The sequence below is a fragment of the Squalius cephalus genome (assembly GCF_949319135.1).
Source record: "Squalius cephalus genome assembly, chromosome: 2".
Lineage (NCBI taxonomy): Eukaryota > Metazoa > Chordata > Actinopteri > Cypriniformes > Leuciscidae > Squalius > Squalius cephalus.
In genome coordinates, this window is record NC_137123.1 from 1,113,458 (window position 1) to 1,132,750 (window position 19,293).

Here is a 19,293-nt window from a genome sequence, read left to right on the forward strand (position 1 = left end):
ATTTAAAAACCATTTTGAGAAAAAAGGTTTAGCGATATATCTGATCATTTGTAGCAAATTTTGTTTTAATTTTAGCGCATAAATTCTAGTAATAGAAAATGAATAAGTACATCCAAAAAAAAAAAAAGAGTTATATAGGTTTAAGTTTATGTAAATTATTTATGAACATTATTTTATATAAAATATATATTTTATGAAAAAAGTTTAATAATATATTGTTTAGGTCTTTAAATGGGTTGGTGCTGTTGGTTAATGTCGTGACTGCAGTCGTGTCTCGCTCTTATCTGTCGTTTTAGACTGACTTGAGTTGATGTTGTCTCGTAATATTGTGAGATTAAATAACGTCATGAACTCGCCATAGCTTGACTGTTAGTGAACTGGCGCCACTGAGGGACGGTCCATCATTGCTTTCCCCCAAATGAAGCCAGTTGAAGAACATCGGATGATGTGAATTATTGCGGTGTAGCAGTCGATTCTGTTCCCTAACGGAATTCCTGTTCCCCCTGAACGAGCCGTGTCTGCTGACAGCGCATGCGTCAAAGCCTTAATAAACATTACATTGAAATCTGTATAACGTTTTAAATTTGAAAAGAAATAATCTGGATTGAATTGACAGATGGGGGAAAACTCGCTTCTAATAAAAAATAAAAACTATTAAAAAACGCTTAAATTTCGGGAAAAAATACAATCCTTTTTTTAACCTTTTGGCTTCCCGTACATCCAGTTGTGCTTCTTGCTCGTATTCAGTTCTAATGGTACGCATGGTAACTCGGCAACTACGCATGATTTGTAGTATGATTGCATAAAGGGAACAGGAATTCCGATAGGGAACAGAATCGACTGCTACACCGGCCCACATACACTTTTAGAGCCTTTACTCTACACTTTCACTTTCGATATCCAATCCTTTCTATAGCCCAGTTTGTGTTGGTTTCAGTTCAATAGAAATGTTTCATATGGTCTTATGAACACAGATATGATAACATGACACGATATTAAATAAAGACTGGCTGAACTTACCGTGACATTTGATCGTTTGTGAGGGTTTTTAACGTCCCGCGTCTTCTCGGCTCTACCGGAAGAGCTTGAACTAGCAGAACGTCATCATCAGGCGCTCGAGCGCGGGACAGCCGCTGAAGGACCTCTGGTCTGTCACTCTATTCAGTGCCTGATCAGAAAACATGAGCGTTCAACATGTTCTGTCGCCTTAACTGTGCAGATTATTTTGAGTAACTATGCACCTGTTTGCAAATAAGACATGGGCTCCCCTGAAAACATGATATGTGAAATTTTGGGGGGTCTCAAAAAATATTGACACTGGGTTATTGTGACGTGCAATTTCATTTTTGTGAAATGTGATCCTATTGGATTATTATGTGTAAAATAGCAAAGTCTCCGGACACCATCCTAACCCCGCTGGCTCCTCTCTCCCGTTACACTGGAGCAGCCAGCAGTGCAGAGACTGGAAGAGCCGATGTACATCTACATTTACTCCGTGTTGTGGACATGGGCGGCGCTAGCGAGGGGCTAGCAGTAGCAGTAGCTTCAGCACCCCCAAACATTATTTCTGGAATCAATTATATTCAGGCTGTGCTCTGTGGAAGCCCTGAAATGGTGCATGAAAAAAAAGAAAACTTTCTATTTCGAGATATTAAGTCGTTATTCCGACATAATAATTATCTGTTATTTCGACATATCTCATTATTTCGACATTGTTATGTATGCATCAATATGCTATAATAACATATATTATTCTATTTGTGTTTCAGAATACACCCGAGGGAACCCGGAGATCTGACTGCACTGTTTCGACTGGTTTATTCAGTACACTGCAACAACAACACCCAACAGCACGGGGGTGGCCTCTAGTGGCCCTCAGGTAGTGTAACAACTCAAATACATTACATCTCTCCCTCCTTATCTCAGTCTACCCCGTTTTTCTTTTTAACATAAGAACCTCTATTTCTTAGGAAATCACAGTTAGGACCCAACAATTAGTAGCCCACCCTCAAACAATATTATTTGCAATGTTAACTTCAGTAATTACTCAAAAGTATGTAACACTTTTAACATATACAACTGTGTATAGAACATTTACACATTTTACAGATCAAGTCTGTTAGGTGGTTTACGGGTTCTAACGGGAAATCTTCTCCCAGTTGGGGAAGAAACAGTAACTGGGTCAACAAGCTTGGTTACATGTTGATCTGGAACATCTGGTTCAGTATCATTAGCTGTTAAAGACAATTCTTGCCCCTTAACATCCAGTGTTGGTGATGTACTATTTTCGGCTGACAATTGTTCCGTGCTTTTTGTAATTTCTGGATGACAGTCTAACATTTGATCTGGTTTCAGTCGATCCAGCCGTGTCCTCAATCTGCGATGCCAGAATAACATAGCAGGTGCTTCTTTTGTTGTGCTATGCGGTGTACTCCTGTACTGTAACAAGAACGAGTCTAATCTCTGCTGTAATGATACTGGTTCTTCAGATGCTTTAAGTGAGAGTTTGAAAGTCTGCACGAAACGCTCAGCTAGCCCGTTGGTGGCTGGGTGGAATGGTGCAGAGCGGACGTGTTTAACACCATTGGATTTCAGAAAACATCCAAACTCCTCTGAAGTAAACTGTGGGCCATTGTCGCTAACTAGTGTTTCCGGTATACCGTAGCGACTGAATAGACCACGCAGCACTTGAACTGACTTGGAGGAAGTTGTCGAATCCATCACATGGACCTCTGGCCATTTTGAGTGTGCGTCAACAACTACCAGAAACATCCGTCCTTCGAATGGACCAGCAAAGTCGATGTGAATTCGCTGCCAAGGAGCTTCTGGCCATGCCCAGGGATGCAGAGGTGAGAGACACAGAGATTTCTGATTTTGTTGACCGGACATGCATGTCTTTGATTTCTCTTCAATTTGTGAGTCAATATTTGGCCACCAGATGTAGCTACGTGCTAGAGCTTTCATTTTCACTACACCTGGATGTCCTGTGTTTAAATCCTCCAACACTCGTTGTCTCAGATTTGATGGAACGATTACTCGCTGTCCCCACATCAGACAGTCCTGCATCAGTGAGAGTTCCTCCTTTCTTGTGAGGTATGGCCTCAGTCTTTTGTAGATGGAAATGATCCAGTGGATACCATCTCTTTCACTCGACAGAGGATCGGATCTGCTCTGGTTCCTTTACTTACTCTGGTTCCATTTTATTCATGAGGTAAGTGTCCACGGCATCTTTCCTGTCTCTGTGTTGTACCGGCAGTGGCAATCTCGATAACCCGTCAGCATTCCCATGGTCATTAGCTCTCCTATATTGAATTGTGTAGTTGTGTGCAGCTAGCAGAAGAGCCCACCTCTGAAGTCTTGCAGCAGCCATGGATGGAGTTGCTTTGTTCGGATGGAGTATGGTAGTAAGCGGACGATGGTCTGTTAATAATGTGAAGTGACGTCCATACAGGTAAGTATGAAACTTCCTTACTCCAAAGATTATTCCTAGCGCTTCACGTTCTAGCTGTGCATAGTTTTGCTCAGGTTTACTCAGAGTTCGGGACGCGAAGGCTATGGGCCTTTCCCGCCCATCCGGCATCATGTGGGAAAGTACGGCTCCCACCCCGTATGGTGAAGCATCACAGGCCAAGCGAACTGGGAGTCTTGGATCATAATGTGTGAGTACACTGGGTGTTAACAGCTGAGTTTTAGCATCTTGGAACGCTTTCTCACACTCTGGCGACCACATCCATTTTACTTCCTTGTGTAACATTGCATTCAGGGGGTGAAGAACTGTGGCCATATTTGGCACAAATCTTGCATAATAATTAACCAGTCCCAAAAAAGATCGTAGTTGGTTAACATTAACAGGAGCTGGTGCTTCGGCGATGGCGCACAGTTTGTCTGGAGACTTGTGAAGTCCTGATACGTCGATCACGTGTCCCAAACACTCCACTGAAGTTTTGAAAAACTCACTCTTCTCTCTTTTCACACGAAGTCCGCATTTCTCCAGCCGACTCAACACAGCTTCCAGGTTAGCTAAGTGATGAGCATTATCTTTTCCTGTGATCAGGGTATCATCCAAAAAACAATGTACTCCGGTAGCACTTGTTCCATGACTCGTTGGAATATCGATGGAGCTGAAGTGATGCCGAAGGGTAATCTGTTATACACAAACATCCCCTTGTGGGTCGTGATGGTGAGATATTTACGTGACTCTTCATGCACAGGAATCTGCAGGTAGGCATGTCAAAGGTCTAGTTTGCTAAATCTTTGTCCTCCAGCCAGTGACGCGAACAGATCTTCAATCCGGGGTAATGGATAATGTTCTGCACACAGAGCTGGATTCACGGTTATCTGGAAATCACCACAGATCCTAACATTGCCACCTTTTTTTATTACAGGTACGATCGGGGTTACCCATTCACTGAATCGCACAGGTGAAATGATTCCTTCCTTCAGTAAGCGATCGATTTCTTCTTCCACCTTGGGTCTGATGGCGTACGGTCAGAGGTGGGTAGAGTATCCAAAAACTGTACTCAAGTAAAAGTACAAGTACTTATAGAAATATTTACTCAAAGTAAAAGTAAAAGTAATAATCTCAATAGTTACTTGAGTAAGAGTAAAAAAGTATCCAATGAAAAAACTACTCAAGTAGTGAGTAACTAGTTACTTCGGATCATATAGGCCTATATATATACTGTATATATATATATGAAGACTTCATGATGCAAAAGCCTCTGAGTGCCATCTGAAATTTTCTTCTAAAACAATTATTTGTATCAAGCTCGTATATTTAAGTTCAGTAATTTCATTTTAATGACAATTAATAGGTAGGCTACTTTTCATTGCCATTTAAATGTGAACATAAACATACAAGCTTGATAAAAATGCTCTTTTAGAAGAAAATTTCAGATGGTACTTAGAGGCTTTTGCATCTGAAGTCGTCATATATATAAAATGATATTATTTAGATTTTGTTTATTTAAATGACTATTATTATCAGCTATCTTTGCAACAAAAACAGAAGAGAGACGCAAGCATTATTTCTGCCATCTGTATAGCTCGAAAATCATTGCCTGTCCTCTGGTTTGTATAATAGTAACTTATACAACTACATTTGGATTATTAGACAATGTCGAAATAAAGTGAATCTGCAGAGTGTTGCATTCAAAGGTATTGACAGAGAAGAGTTAAAAACTCTTCACATGTGCTCGCGCTCATGACTGCTACTGAACATCTGAACACACAAAAACAAAAACAAATAAAAGTACATCGACGGATCTTCTTCTGACTGTTCTCCAAAATATAATCATAATCAAATGTATATTTCTGCAAGCATGTTTAAACTGGTTATCTGTGTCTACGGCAGGCAAAGACATTCGTTTTCAAGTCGAGTTCGCACGCCACTGCGCAACAATACACACAATACCGCGGGATGGCGGGTGTTCATAAACTGTGAACAATGGTAGCTTAATATTTAATGTAAATTAATGTATATGTCCAAAAAACGGGTAATGTCATACTTTCTAGTGTCGTGGCGTAATAATCTGTTTGGTTGTAAAATGTATTCCCTAAGTGAAATGAAATCGAATATATCGCCCTGACTCCTGTGGAATCATTCATTCACAGACAGTTTACGAAGATGTTCAACTAATAAAGATCTTCATCGCTGGCAAAAATATGATGCATTTGAAGATTTGCTCTCACTTGACTGTACTGTAGGTCTACGGCCACTTCATCTAACGCTCTTGATGTGCTTAAATCTTCCTGTTACAACTCCGAGTCATAGACAGTATATAAACTGGACACAGCGACCCCATTGGATTCAACGGAGAAAAGTGAAGTCAATTAGAAGCTCTCACTTCCTGATGGTCGAGCGACTGCGCAGACTCAAACTGAGCTTGACGACGTAGATGTGACGTGAGCAACCCGTCTGTCTTCTAGTAGCTGTGCCGAGAGAAATCTGAATCATTCCCTTCCGAAACTTGCAGAGACGGAGAGTGTGAGTAGGAGGTGTCCATGAGATAAGAGCAGGAGACACTTTTGCTAAGTATTCTGATTAATTATTTTGTCATTTTGCCTCCACGTCCCCCCGATCGCCCACGAGCTTCTCCTCCAGTCCATATGGTAATCTCTCTACTGTGCGACAGAGAGTCGCGTGTTATGACGCAATCGTTAGCCTACTTTTACAAAAACTGCTTCTACGGGGCCATAACGTAAGATACAAGGTAATGGAGCATTTTATACATTTTCATGTTTCTTTAGAAATAAATAATGGACAAATGGAGTCTTTAAACGCCTCAGATGTAAAGTTATTCGCTGTCAAAGTGACGCCAAAATGAATGGGAGTCAATGGGATGCTAACAGCAGGTGATGGTCTGATAGCCAATGGCGGCGCCCGGGGAAGCTTCAACATAATATGAAACGCTGCCCCCCTGCTCCGAGTCCAGTGTGAATTGAAATCGCTTCAGATGATTCAGTGCGTGCAGGGAACTGAGCAGAATCATTCAAACTGATTCGCAAACCGATTTAGACAGATCTGCCAACTTGTTTGATGAAGTCTTTGAACAGAATCGACTCAAAAGAGTCATTCATTTGTGAATTGAGCATCGCTCAAGTCCAGAAAAAAAGATACAGCGCACTTGAAATAAACTACGCATTTAACAACACATATTGCATTAAAATAAAGTAACGAGAGGAACGTCGCCCAATGTAACAAAGTAAAAGTACAGTTTTTTCATTAGAAATGTACTCGAGTAAAAGTAAAAAGTACCCCCATTCAAATCTACTCTTAAAAGTACAATTTTTCTAAAAAAGTACTCAAGTAAATGTAACGAAGTAAATGTACTTCGTTACTACCCACCTCTGGTCATGAACATCCTATTATATTCCTGGCGTTCCTCTCTTTGAGCTCGGTAGCGGCGCTCCTCCACATCCAGCTGTCCAGAGACTCTTTCTCCTGATGCTGACGAACTCGCTCAGCCGGCATGAAGTCCTCATATTGTTTCTTCTGTAGTTCTACATGTGACTCCAACATGCTTGTTAGGTCAACCTTGGCCTTTCTCTTCTTGCTGACTGTTCTGGGCCGGATGTTCTCCGCTTGGGTAGAGTTGGGTGGGTCAGATTCCCCTGAAAGGTTGATCAGTAGACATGTAAGATTAACAACATAGCCTAACTTAATTAAACTGTTGTAGCGTTTATACGCCCACGTATAAATATAATTAATTATTATTCATAACGAATTATGATCAATAATTAATAATTTAACTATTTTCAGAATTTACTGTAACAGAATCAATAATATGATCATTTATCAGTTCATCCAATGAACAGAAAGCATAAACAATTATTAACTCTAGGAAATATAATATCTTCCTGGCCAAGAAAGAATAACCCCCTAACAGTAAATTAAGAAATAGGGTAAAAGCATAGGTAACTTTTGATCGAAGTTCAAGACAATAAATTTGATAAGCACATACACAAGTAATCTCTTTTCAAATTCAAACAATACTTTATTGATTATATACTAACACATACAGCTAATCTCTAACACAAACACACGCACACACACACACACATTCATACGAGTTGCAGAAAGGAAGAGAGTGAGGAAAGAGTGGGTTTAAGAGTGAAAGGATGAAATCTCACGATTCCATATGCACTTAGACATGACCTGAACGAACCATCAAACATTTAATTTAACAATTTTGGTTGAGTTTCAACGTCAAGCTTTACTTGAATACAACTTTAAATAATTCCTATTCAACTAACGTTACACTCGGACATACGCAGTGTTTACACGAGAATTAATTGAACAGACACAGATAAGCTTATAGTTTATCACGGGAATTGCCGTGGGACACGCACGGACAACCTGATAAATAAAGACTAATCTGTGAGGAGAATATTCGTCCCAGTGGAACACGCACTGAGTGACGATCAGATAAATAAGGACTAACGTTCACGTTAGACGAGGGACACGCTCGTCCGTCCTTTACATGGTTATTTTAATTACTGCAGTTTTAATTTTATTCAGCTCTCTGACTGATACAAACACACATAAGTTACAGCTTTGAAAAACGCTGCAACACGCAGACGTCAGTAAGCTATAATCAAAGTATTTCAGAGATTGAGGGACACGCTCAATCCTTAATCATTGTGTGAGATTTTATATCTTGGGTTATATTACTGCAGTTTAAAATAAAATAACACGGGAAGGGAGGCAGACTAGACTAGAGTAGACGGCTGTCACTGATACAAACAGTGCGCGCGCTGCATACGTCACACACAGACTCTCAGAGGTTCGGATCTCTCATCCGCATGAAAATGAAAATATAAATTACTTCGTATATGCTTACAATTTAGGTTAAACTGCCCGCATTCTCTCCACCATAAATATGTAGCGTTTATACGCCCACGTATAAATATAATTAATTATTATTCATAACGAATTATGATCAATAATTAATAATTTAACTATTTTCAGAATTTACTGTAACAGAATCAATAATATGATCATTTATCAGTTCATCCAATGAACAGAAAGCATAAACAATTATTAACTCTAGGAAATATAATATCTTCCTGGCCAAGAAAGAATAACCCCCTAACAGTAAATTAAGAAATAGGGTAAAAGCATAGGTAACTTTTGATCGAAGTTCAAGACAATAAATTTGATAAGCACATACACAAGTAATCTCTTTTCAAATTCAAACAATACTTTATTGATTATATACTAACACATACAGCTAATCTCTAACACAAACACACGCACACACACACACACATTCATACGAGTTGCAGAAAGGAAGAGAGTGAGGAAAGAGTGGGTTTAAGAGTGAAAGGATGAAATCTCACGATTCCATATGCACTTAGACATGACCTGAACGAACCATCAAACATTAATTTAACCCTTCTATCGTTTCTTAGACAGGTTATTAAAGTTATATAAATACACCAGTGTAGCTTTTAGTCTGGAGGTACTTGCTTGTCTTTGCGTTACTTTTTGGGAATTCCCTTCGTTGCGTAACAGAGGGTTTCCCGGGTTCGTTCGTCGGCTGTGGTCTCCTTGTGCCTGGGTCTGCGGCGTTCCAGTCACGTGTTGTGCTGGCAGATGAATTGAAAGTCTTTGAAGTTGAAAGCGTGCGTTGCAGCCGTGAATCGTGGAACGAAACTTTGCAGCAAAACTTTACTTAAAACCGAGACTTTCAATCGGAAAAGAAGAATAACACAAAAGAAAGAAAGAAAATAAGATACGAAAGGAACTAGATGACTGGAATTTAATCTAACCCATTTGATCTTAATTTGGGTTGATCTGCTCGTCTGTTAACGTTACATGGTTACTAAACCATCGTCTGCCGTCTCCGTCTTTGTTCTGCACTCGTTGAGAGCTCCTGTATCAGAACATTTTGAACGAACTTAGAGAGGAACTTAGAGAGGAACTTAGAGAGGAACTTAGAGAGGAACTTAGAGAGGAACTTAGAGAGAGAGCGAACAGAGAATCCAAGATTTTAAACTCAAAGTTTTGTCCCCCCTCCTGAAGAGAGCGGACCAATTAGACACTTGCTTTGTTTGCAAAGTCATAAATCATGTCTTCCCTGGGGGGTTACTCTAATGAAACTAAAAGACCAGATGCAACAGTTTTAGGCAGGATTTCTAAGTATCAGAATATGAAATATTCTACACAGATTTAATTTCAGTCATCTTGCTAGTTGTGTTCGTAAGGTAGCATTGATATGAAACAGTACACACTTCATTCACACACCTAACAATTATAACTATTACATGAATTATATGGGATTAAAGCATATTAAATGGACACATATATCGTAGAAACACATAGAATGATGTCTGATGTTTATAAGTCCATTGAAAATTGTTCTTGAATGAGTTTTATGGATTTTGATATGTAAAAGTCTTTTGGTGTGTAAAGTGTATGGGCTTGGAAACACCCTGAGGTCATGGGTATTTCCTGCTGAAATCTGTTTGTCTCTCTCATGGGACCAAGATGGGATCTGTTAGCCACAGGGGTCATGTGACCTCTTGTTAGGGCCCTGAGCAGTAATCATCTCTAAACCGATTCGTCTTGCAAAACTATCAAACGTTGACCAGTTCTTCCTTAAGTTAGCCAATAAAAGTCTTTGGTAAGCAGACTTTCTGGAGACTGGGTGATTTATGGCTCTGGTTTGTGAGGACTCTTGTGTGAGACCATAGACTGTAAAAAAATATGGACGTAGTGTCCGTGACGTCACCCGTAGGTTTCTGAAGAGCATTTTTGAAGCCTAAAGTGGGCGGAGCCGGCCGTCGCCATCTTGGCCTTGCGTCACTCCCGGATAACAGAAAATAGGCAAACAGGCGGGGCGTGAGTGGAGCTGAGGAGCCTGGCCTGGCTATCTGAAATCACCTAGCTCGACGTGATCGAGTTAGCTGATGATGTAAAGCCAATTAAACGTCCTATTTTTGCCCTTCGAAATATTATAATAGTTAAAAGGCATGGCTACAAGTGAGACTGTGTATTACTTCGAGAGTGTTTGTGTGTGACAGTGATTTATGTGCATACATGTCCGTCACTCTTTCATGGTCCGTCAGCGCGGCATTGCACAAGTTCGTAGAGCTATTCAGTCCATTTTAAATTCTGATTCTGGCCGTCTCTCAAATGGGTTAAACCATAGATATATTGCCTTTGAAGTGCAAGTAAATGCGCTAGAAAATCCGCGCTCATTCATGTGCATTTATTGCATGGACGGAGAAAGCGCCGACGCCTGCAGGATTTCATCTGACGGTACATAAGCATATTATAATCCATCTGTTCCGTGAGAGCAGAACGAACGAGTATTTATTGACGTTTTAAATTTGAAAACCCCAAAAAGCAACGAAATTGTCAGACATCTATTAGTGCAGGTTCACGGAGGAAAACAACTGAAATACAGTGCTGGTTGTTCTCTCGAACGATAACGACGGAATCCAAAGACTCGGGCTTTGTACCCAAGTATTAAATTGTATGAAATAATCCAGAAAAAAAGCACAAACACTGCAGAGATGGCAAGTTCAGCAGCAACATTTGCTGAGGTGAAGTGACGGCTAGTAACAGCAGACAAACGGCTAGCACTGACAGCGGCAATCCATCTGTCACTCAAGTGGCCACTGGCCACACCCTTAAATTTAAATATTAATCAACTAAACGGATGAGTTATAAAATAATTCACCCCCCTCACAGTTGTTATGAAGGGCAAAATTAGCTGTATAGACCAAAGCCACATAGAGATCCAGGCTGTAAACATATTTTTTTCTGCTGTAAAGTTGGTAATTTTAACATGAGGGAGATACAGATTTGACTCACTTCTGCAGCCAGGCCAAGCGGCCAGTCAATGAATTGCAGTTTAACTCACTTCCGTGTTGGTTTCAAGAGAGAGACGGGGAGGTTGCCGCTTGTGTGAGACCTTGGTCTCTGTCTTTCTCTTAACCAATCAGTAATTTCGGCAACAAAGATAGTATTGACCAGTTATTTCGTTAGTGCTGGGGGTCAGTTTTAAACAGCCCGACTGGTTGGCGCCTGGCCCTGATGACAAGATGGATGAGGATCATGAGGTCCTGAGTAAATCTTGAATTAATATTCTGTTTGAATTAATATTCTGGAAGAAGATTAGTTTGTGGTTGGTTCCTTCTCATTGTTGCTACATATCCCCCCTTCGGTCGACGATGTGTTGAGTAGAAGACATCGGTGAACGCTGGAGAAATGGGTAGAGGAAGCAAACACAAACAGCAAACAACAAGACAACACCTCCATGACTGGTCACTTTACTGGTGCAGGGCATTAGACTACCTAGGCATAAACAGGTTCACTCTCTCAATATAGTTAATCACGTTGAATAAAGTTTGGTTCAATTTTAGGACCGTTATCCTAATTTGTTTTGGGACGGTGATTAATCAATTTTGTGACTAAATTTGATTTGTTTGTTTTCTTCTCTTCTAAATTGTTCTAGGCTTGGACCAATTTACCTTTCAATTTGTGATACGAATGATGCAGGGAGTTCTCTGGCTCACATTCGTTTTAAGGTAGCTTACAAATATTAGGCGTGGTGTGTCAATCCTATTATTGTGACCTTGACCCTTATGGGGTGGACAGGCCTTTTACCTAATAAAAGAAGGAAAGGAAGGAAGGAAGAGGTAAAACAAAACAAAGCAGTTGAGTGTTCCTCCAGATATGACTTGTAACTACTGTTGCACATAGGTGTCAGGGATCATGATGTAATGAGAGGTGTTCTCAGGTGTACTTGTTGGATGGGTATTTACCATGTTTCCTATGGTAAGTGTAGCTAAGTTGTTAAGCTAGTTTCTGAAGTTAGTTTCTATCTGTGGGGGAAAACATGTTTGTTGCATGTTTTGCATGGCAGAGGTGGTTAACCTCTGTATGTTAGTGAGTATGTTAGGGATGTTGTGTAGTGCATGTATGTATGTATGCATGTATATATGCAGGGCTTGACATTAACTTTTTTGCTCACTAGCCAATGTGGCTAGTGGTTTTCCAAAGTTACTAGCCACACAGCATTTTTACTAGCCACATTTTTGTTGTTGAGAAATTACCTGATAAAAGTTGACTATGGCGTGCTAAAATTTACTTGAACTAGATTTACAACCCTTTTAAATGTAAAACCACTGTACACACCAAAATAAAGACTACATAAATATATAACAATACAGGTCATTATAATTAGCTCTGATAAGGTTGTGTGTAAAGCTCCTTTTTTTAAATAAAACCATATAATACAGCATACGACATAACTCCAGCAGGGCAGCTAGCTGTCTCTTCGATTCTTTGTTGTCGGTCACTAGCGACAATACTCATTAGGGCTGTCAAAATTGCTCAAAAATGACCTTCGAATATTCCCTCTAAAAAAAACACATAGCTTATATTCGAACTATTCGAACATCTGGTTGCGCATGTCAATGACGCGCATTATGTCAATAACAGGACAAATTAATACAAAGAGACATAACTACTTGTATAGGTAGTTTGTTTAAGTTTAAACATATTTGACAACGTATTACCTACACGAAAACAAGTAAATCAACTAATGGCCAAGACCACAGACCTCACTCACTCTCGCTCGCTCACTCGCAGGCACTCTTTCTCTCTCTCGCCCTCACCCTCAGCACCAAACGCGAATAGAGCGTCTGGCGCGAGTGTAAAGACGCGTTTACGCGCGTCTGGAGGTCTTGCGGCGCGAATGAGGCGTCATGCGCTCTGTGCATAACAGTTTAAATGAACAACAACAATAAGCAAATGTTGAGTGCTGATCAAGAGTTTTGTGCAAGCAATTTAAGGTCGCGACTCTTATATAGCAGGCTTCATTCAGTGATTGAAACAAATATTATTAACATTAATTGAAGTTTTACAGTAGGCTATATATAACCGACATTGAACGCTCCGAGCGAGCTGTGCTGTGGTAAACATGGAACTTTTCCTTGACATGAAACGGTAAATAATCAAACCAGTAGAAGCCTGCAGTGCATGAAACTGCTGTATCTAACCTACCTTATTCATGCAATATCTATTCAGTCAGTACAGTAGCCTACACTTTAGTAATGTTTCTGTTTAACGTTAAATAAAATGACCCCTCAGGCAGCGCGCCCACTCGCAAAGCAGACAGCCGCGCCTCTGCTACCGCGGGCGTTTTTCCACATTCGAATATTAATTTTCACCTTCGAAATTCTGTTTTTTAAAACTATTCGAATATATATTCGAATTTAGAATATTCGTTGACAGCCCTATGGGAGTTGTAGTGTCGTAGTGTCACACTTATTTCAGATGCCTTTTGAAAAGACTACAATTATTCAACCCGCCAAAGTGGCTAGTTGGAGTGACTGTGTTACCCGCCACGAGCAAAATCCACCCGCATTTGGCGGGTTGGCGGGTGTTAATGTCAAGCCCTGTATGTATGTATGTATGTATGGTCAGATCTGTTTCAGTCTGTTTCGCTCCCCCCTTTGCTTGATGGCTGAGCTTTGATGAGCTTGCTGCCTCTTTGCCTTAGCAAAGGGATCTTCTGTGATCTGCTGGGGTCAAACCAGTAAGGCAGGAAGTTCTCTGGCAGACATTGGGAGGCAGTTTGGCATGGCTGCGTGAAGCTGTGGTGCAAAACTTTGTCTCCGTTGTTGCATTCCTCCGATGATGCCTTCTGGTTGTAACAAACTTTCTGACCTTCGGTGCTTACTGTTGTTGCTGTAGCACACACATGGTTCTTGAGTTTGGAGCTCGTTTGGTGGTTTCTTTATGAGTGATGGGTAGCCAGGATGGTGTTTTCTGGTACCCCTGGGTGTTTGTCAGTGGTTGACTATGAGAGAGCACTTTGTTCTGTGTTGTTGTAGAACAAGTGGTCGTCATCTTCATTATGAAGGTGTATCAGGTGATCATTGGTGGTCTTCCGTGTTCAGCCTGTTTTCTAGGAACACTTCCAGTCGCCTCATTAGTTGCTCCATGTCTTTTGAGGGTAAACTGTCTTGTTCTTGGGCATACCCAGTGCTGTGCTTAACTGAGTGGTGCCGAGGTGGGTTACTTGAGAAGCGTGGCTGGTCCCATGACTTTTCCATGTGGTTGGTGTGGTATCTGTCATCGGCATGGGAATCACGTTCTCTGTGCTTCTTACGAAGAACTGTGGTGTTGTCATGCCACTGGTTGTCTTCCAGTGCAAGGCTTGTGTCTTGGCTGAAGGAGTTTGAAACTGTGGATGTTTTCAAACCTTTCTTTGAGGACATCTTCTGTTTGATGTGGGCCTTGTGTGTCAGGTCACGTAGCTGCTGAATTGTCATTGTGTCTGCGCAGGCCTCGAGACCAAGATGATGACTTAATCCGGGGTGCAGGTTTCTCAGGAAGAGGTTTTTGAAGTTCACATCCTCTTCATGTTCAGGTGAGTTATGTGCACCAAAGAAGGCTTGTCGAAAACGGTGGTAGTAGGCTTGAGGAGTCTCTTGTCGACCTTGTTTGGTTTCCAAAGCGATTAACACACCGTGTTCCGACTCCGGGCCTGTGAATTCCTTACTCAGTGTCTCACATAGGAGCTGGTAGTTTGACTTGACATGAGCAGGTTGTCGGTCTAGGAAACTTCGTACCTCTGGACTGGATGTCGATCTGAGGAGGTAGAACCTGTCTCTGTCAGTTACATGTGGTCTCACCTCTAGGTGGAAGTTGATATCTCGGATGTGGGACTGGATGTCCGGGCATTCCGTGGAGTTTGGGTTGAACTGAGTGATATTCTTAACCAGCTGGTTGAGATCTTTAAAGGTCATCCCCTGTGCAGCTTTGGAGTCTGCCTGGATGAGCTCTCGTTGTTTGTTGGCAGTGAACAGTTCTGTGGTGAAAGCTGGTGATGTTTTGGGTTGCGGCCATTCACCTTTTCTGTTGTATTGCAGTTCTTGGATGGAGGACTCTGTTCTGCTCAGCAGTGGTGATGCTGAGGGAGGTCTCTCCCTTCTTGGCTCTGGTTTCTGTTGGAAAATGTGCTGGAGTTCATCTCTGACCGCGTAGAGCTCGTCGTTGGTGTCATCTCGCTGTTGGGTCAGATGATCAATGTCAGCACTGCACCTTTCCAGGTGGTCTTTCAGAGCATTAATTTTAGAGTTCTTGTCTTTAATGTCAGCTTTAGTTTTCTCTAGCTGATGTTCAGCGGCCTGGAGTTGGTTTACCAGGTGCAACTGGGCAGTCTTTAATTCTTGTTTGTCACGTTCAGTGACTGCAAGGGCTTCTTGGAGCTTGTCAACTTGTTTCTTTGTTTCTTGCTCCACTTCGTCAGGCACTTTAGCTTTCGCTTTGAGCTGGTCTGTGCAGCGTTGAGTGTGCATCAGCTCTCAGGAACTCAGCGGTCTGACGCTTGAAGTCGTCCTGGACTTTCACTTCCAGCTTGTCCATGCGGGTCTGGGCACGTGTCAGCTCCTCCTGAAGGTGGGTGATGTGCTTGTCGCTTAGTGTCAGCTGGGCTGTGAAGGCATTGCTTAGGGAACAGATGATCTTGGTTAGTTCCACGTGGTGGTGGTTCTGATTCTGGCTTGAATCATGTGTCAGGAGTCTTCTCAGAATTATGATTATTATTAAAAATAATAACAGTTCAATTGTCTTTGGTGTGAGGCAGTCTGTAATGCCTCTGAGCCAGGCGTCCACGTCAGTGGGGTTTGTTGTCCGCGACATGTTGGCACGCTGGGGTGAAGAGACTGAAACAGATCTGTGTGGGGTGTAAGCCTGTATGGTTGAACAGCTAAGTGTCGTTTCAGTGACTGTACAACAATAGTGAAGTGTTGTAATGTCTAAGTGTTGGTCTCAGTGTAGACAGGTAGGTTAGTGACACTTCGTCACTCAACTGAGCGAGGGAAAGAGAGAAAAAGGTTAAAACAAATCTCAATTGAAAGGATTTTTTTTTTTTAGTGGGAGAAATATTTTTATAAATATTTTCTATCAATGAAAAGCTGGTTTAAACTCGTGATGTGTCACTCAACTGAGTAAGGGGAAAAGAGAGAGAGGTTAAAACCAATTTCAATAAAACAAGAAAGAAAATTCTTAAGTAGGAGAAATATTATTTTTCTCGTAAATGCTTCCTATCGGTGAGAATCTGTTTCCAGAAAGGTAAACAATATTATTGTTTATGTTTACAAGGAAAAATAATACAATAATAATGCTGATACCTTTTTCCGAGTTTTACAGGATTGACACCACACACCGTCAGTTGGACCGCTTACAGCTGGGATGCTATGAAGGCGACGGTTGTTCAACACTTGTCTCTGTTAATTGATCTTGGATAAGATGTTAAATTGTAAACTGTGTTTACAAAGACAGCGAGAGTATGGAGAACAAGAGAGGGTTTGATTACAAATCAAATACCTAATAATTGTTTTCTTTGGAAAAATTATCTTTCTCTTTCTTTAGACTCGATTGATGGTTCTTCCAGGTTTGTTTCCCACAAATGTGAAGGATGGGAAAGCAGGACAGAACAGGAAGGATGTAAGAAGGAAAGGAGGGAAGGAGATTGGATCCACAAACGGCTCTGGAGCCTTTGTCGAACTACGAGTATAGAATTGATAGTTGCCAAACAACTAAACATTCAAAAATAAAACTTTGTAAGAGAGGGTTATCTCTGATTTATTTGAAACTCGTAGTGAGATGCCAATGTCTCCTATTGAGGCTCAGGTGTTTCACTCCCAAGCTAGGAATCAAAAGAAAGGAAAAGGTAATAAAGATGAAAGAAAGTAATAATGTGATGGACAAAATAAGAAAAAGGGAAATTACATAAGGAGGTAGATGAGTAAATCAACTAGAATGGTTAAGTTTGTAACCGTAACAAAAAGAAAGGAGAAACGGGGGATACAACACAATAACAATAAATGAGCAAGTATGAGACTAACAATATTTTGTAATAGGGAAAATGTTGGTGGAACAAGTTCTTAACTTTTACCGTTCAAGACTCATTCACCTGAAGTGATTGGATCTAAAAGAGAATTTTTAGAAATTAGGAAAATTATGAAATTAGAATTATTAAAAATAAATCTAGAAATCATTAGAAATGACCTGTTTTAGAAAAATAAAACTTCAATCTTGATTTAATATTTCCTTTTCTAAATCAAATTAGAATTTGGCAATTAATAATCATAAACCAGTATTTTCTTTTCAAGTAAAATGCAGGTAAATGAAATTAATAATTGTGAACCGAAATTTCCTTTTCACAGAAAAATATGGGTAAAGTAAAATAGGAAAGAAGAAAAGACCAACAGGTGTAACAATCAAGGTGTTAAATGGTTAAATCACTTTAAAGTTGTTCAAACAGACACGGTATTTAACCACTGATGTTAATAATAATGATACCCGTAAATAATGCTTAGGCTTTAGCATATAATGTGAGGCCTCAATTGTAAACAACTACTTAGCTTAGCTTTAGCTTTAGCTTAGCCACAAATGGGTTTTGTTTCAGTTTGTTTACACAGTGGCCATATTAGACATTCTCTGCAGTGGCGTTGGTCAGAGTTCACCCGGAAGCGTTGGTTAAGACTTCCGTGTCACGATTGTAACTATGGCGACAAAACAAACTCTAGTGGGCAAACAGTGAATTGCAGTTTGTAAACAGTAATGCATGTTACATGAAATGTCGGCGCATTTCAACAATGTTCAAAGAAATATGCACGTACAGTTGATAATATTATGTGAAATGACGGCGCATTTCAAACTGTACAAATGGGACACCACTCGTAGCTGTTTTTACGACGTGGGGCTTCACTCAGTTTGTTAGGAGTGAGATTAACTTTAAAGGGCAGCTTTGTGCTGTAATAGATGGAACAATTATAGCGATCTCTGTGGATCGTCTCTGTGCAATTTTATCTGAGCACACGAAGACAACAGGGTTTTTAACTGTTGGTTGAGTTTCAACGTCAAGCTTTACTTGAATACAACTTTAAATAATTCCTATTCAACTAACGTTACACTCGGACATACGCAGTGTTTACACGAGAATTAATTGAACAGACACAGATAAGCTTATAGTTTATCACGGGAATTGCCGTGGGACACGCACGGACAACCTGATAAATAAAGACTAATCTGTGAGGAGAATATTCGTCCCAGTGGAACACGCACTGAGTGACGATCAGATAAATAAGGACTAACGTTCACGTTAGACGAGGGACACGCTCGTCCGTCCTTTACATGGTTATTTTAATTACTGCAGTTTTAATTTTATTCAGCTCTCTGACTGATACAAACACACATAAGTTACAGCTTTGAAAAACGCTGGAACACGCAGACGTCAGTAAGCTATAATCAAAGTATTTCAGAGATTGAGGGACACGCTCAATCCTTAATCATTGTGTGAGATTTTATATCTTGGGTTATATTACTGCAGTTTAAAATAAAATAACACGGGAAGGGAGGCAGACTAGACTAGAGTAGACGGCTGTCACTGATACAAACAGTGCGCGCGGCGCGCGCTGCATACGTCACACACAGACTCTCAGAGGTTCGGATCTCTCATCCGCATGAAAATGAAAATATAAATTACTTCGTATATGCTTACAATTTAGGTTAAACTGCCCGCATTCTCTCCACCATAAATATGTAGCGTTTATACGCCCACGTATAAATATAATTAATTATTATTCATAACGAATTATGATCAATAATTAATAATTTAACTATTTTCAGAATTTACTGTAACAGAATCAATAATATGATCATTTATCAGTTCATCCAATGAACAGAAAGCATAAACAATTATTAACTCTAGGAAATATAATATCTTCCTGGCCAAGAAAGAATAACCCCCTAACAGTAAATTA

At 40.4% G+C, this 19,293-nt stretch overlaps 1 protein-coding gene across 1 annotated transcript in view; it reads right to left on the reverse strand.

The window, feature by feature from the left end:
- Positions 1-1,113, reverse strand: part of LOC307154373 (NACHT, LRR and PYD domains-containing protein 1 homolog) — a 63,360-nt gene extending 62,247 nt beyond the window's left edge. The window contains exon 1 of the mRNA XM_079864262.1: positions 1,021-1,113. The gene's annotated coding sequence lies outside the window, so the exon portion shown is untranslated. The remainder of the gene's footprint in view (positions 1-1,020) is intronic.
- Between the last annotated feature and the right edge of the window lie 18,180 nt (positions 1,114-19,293).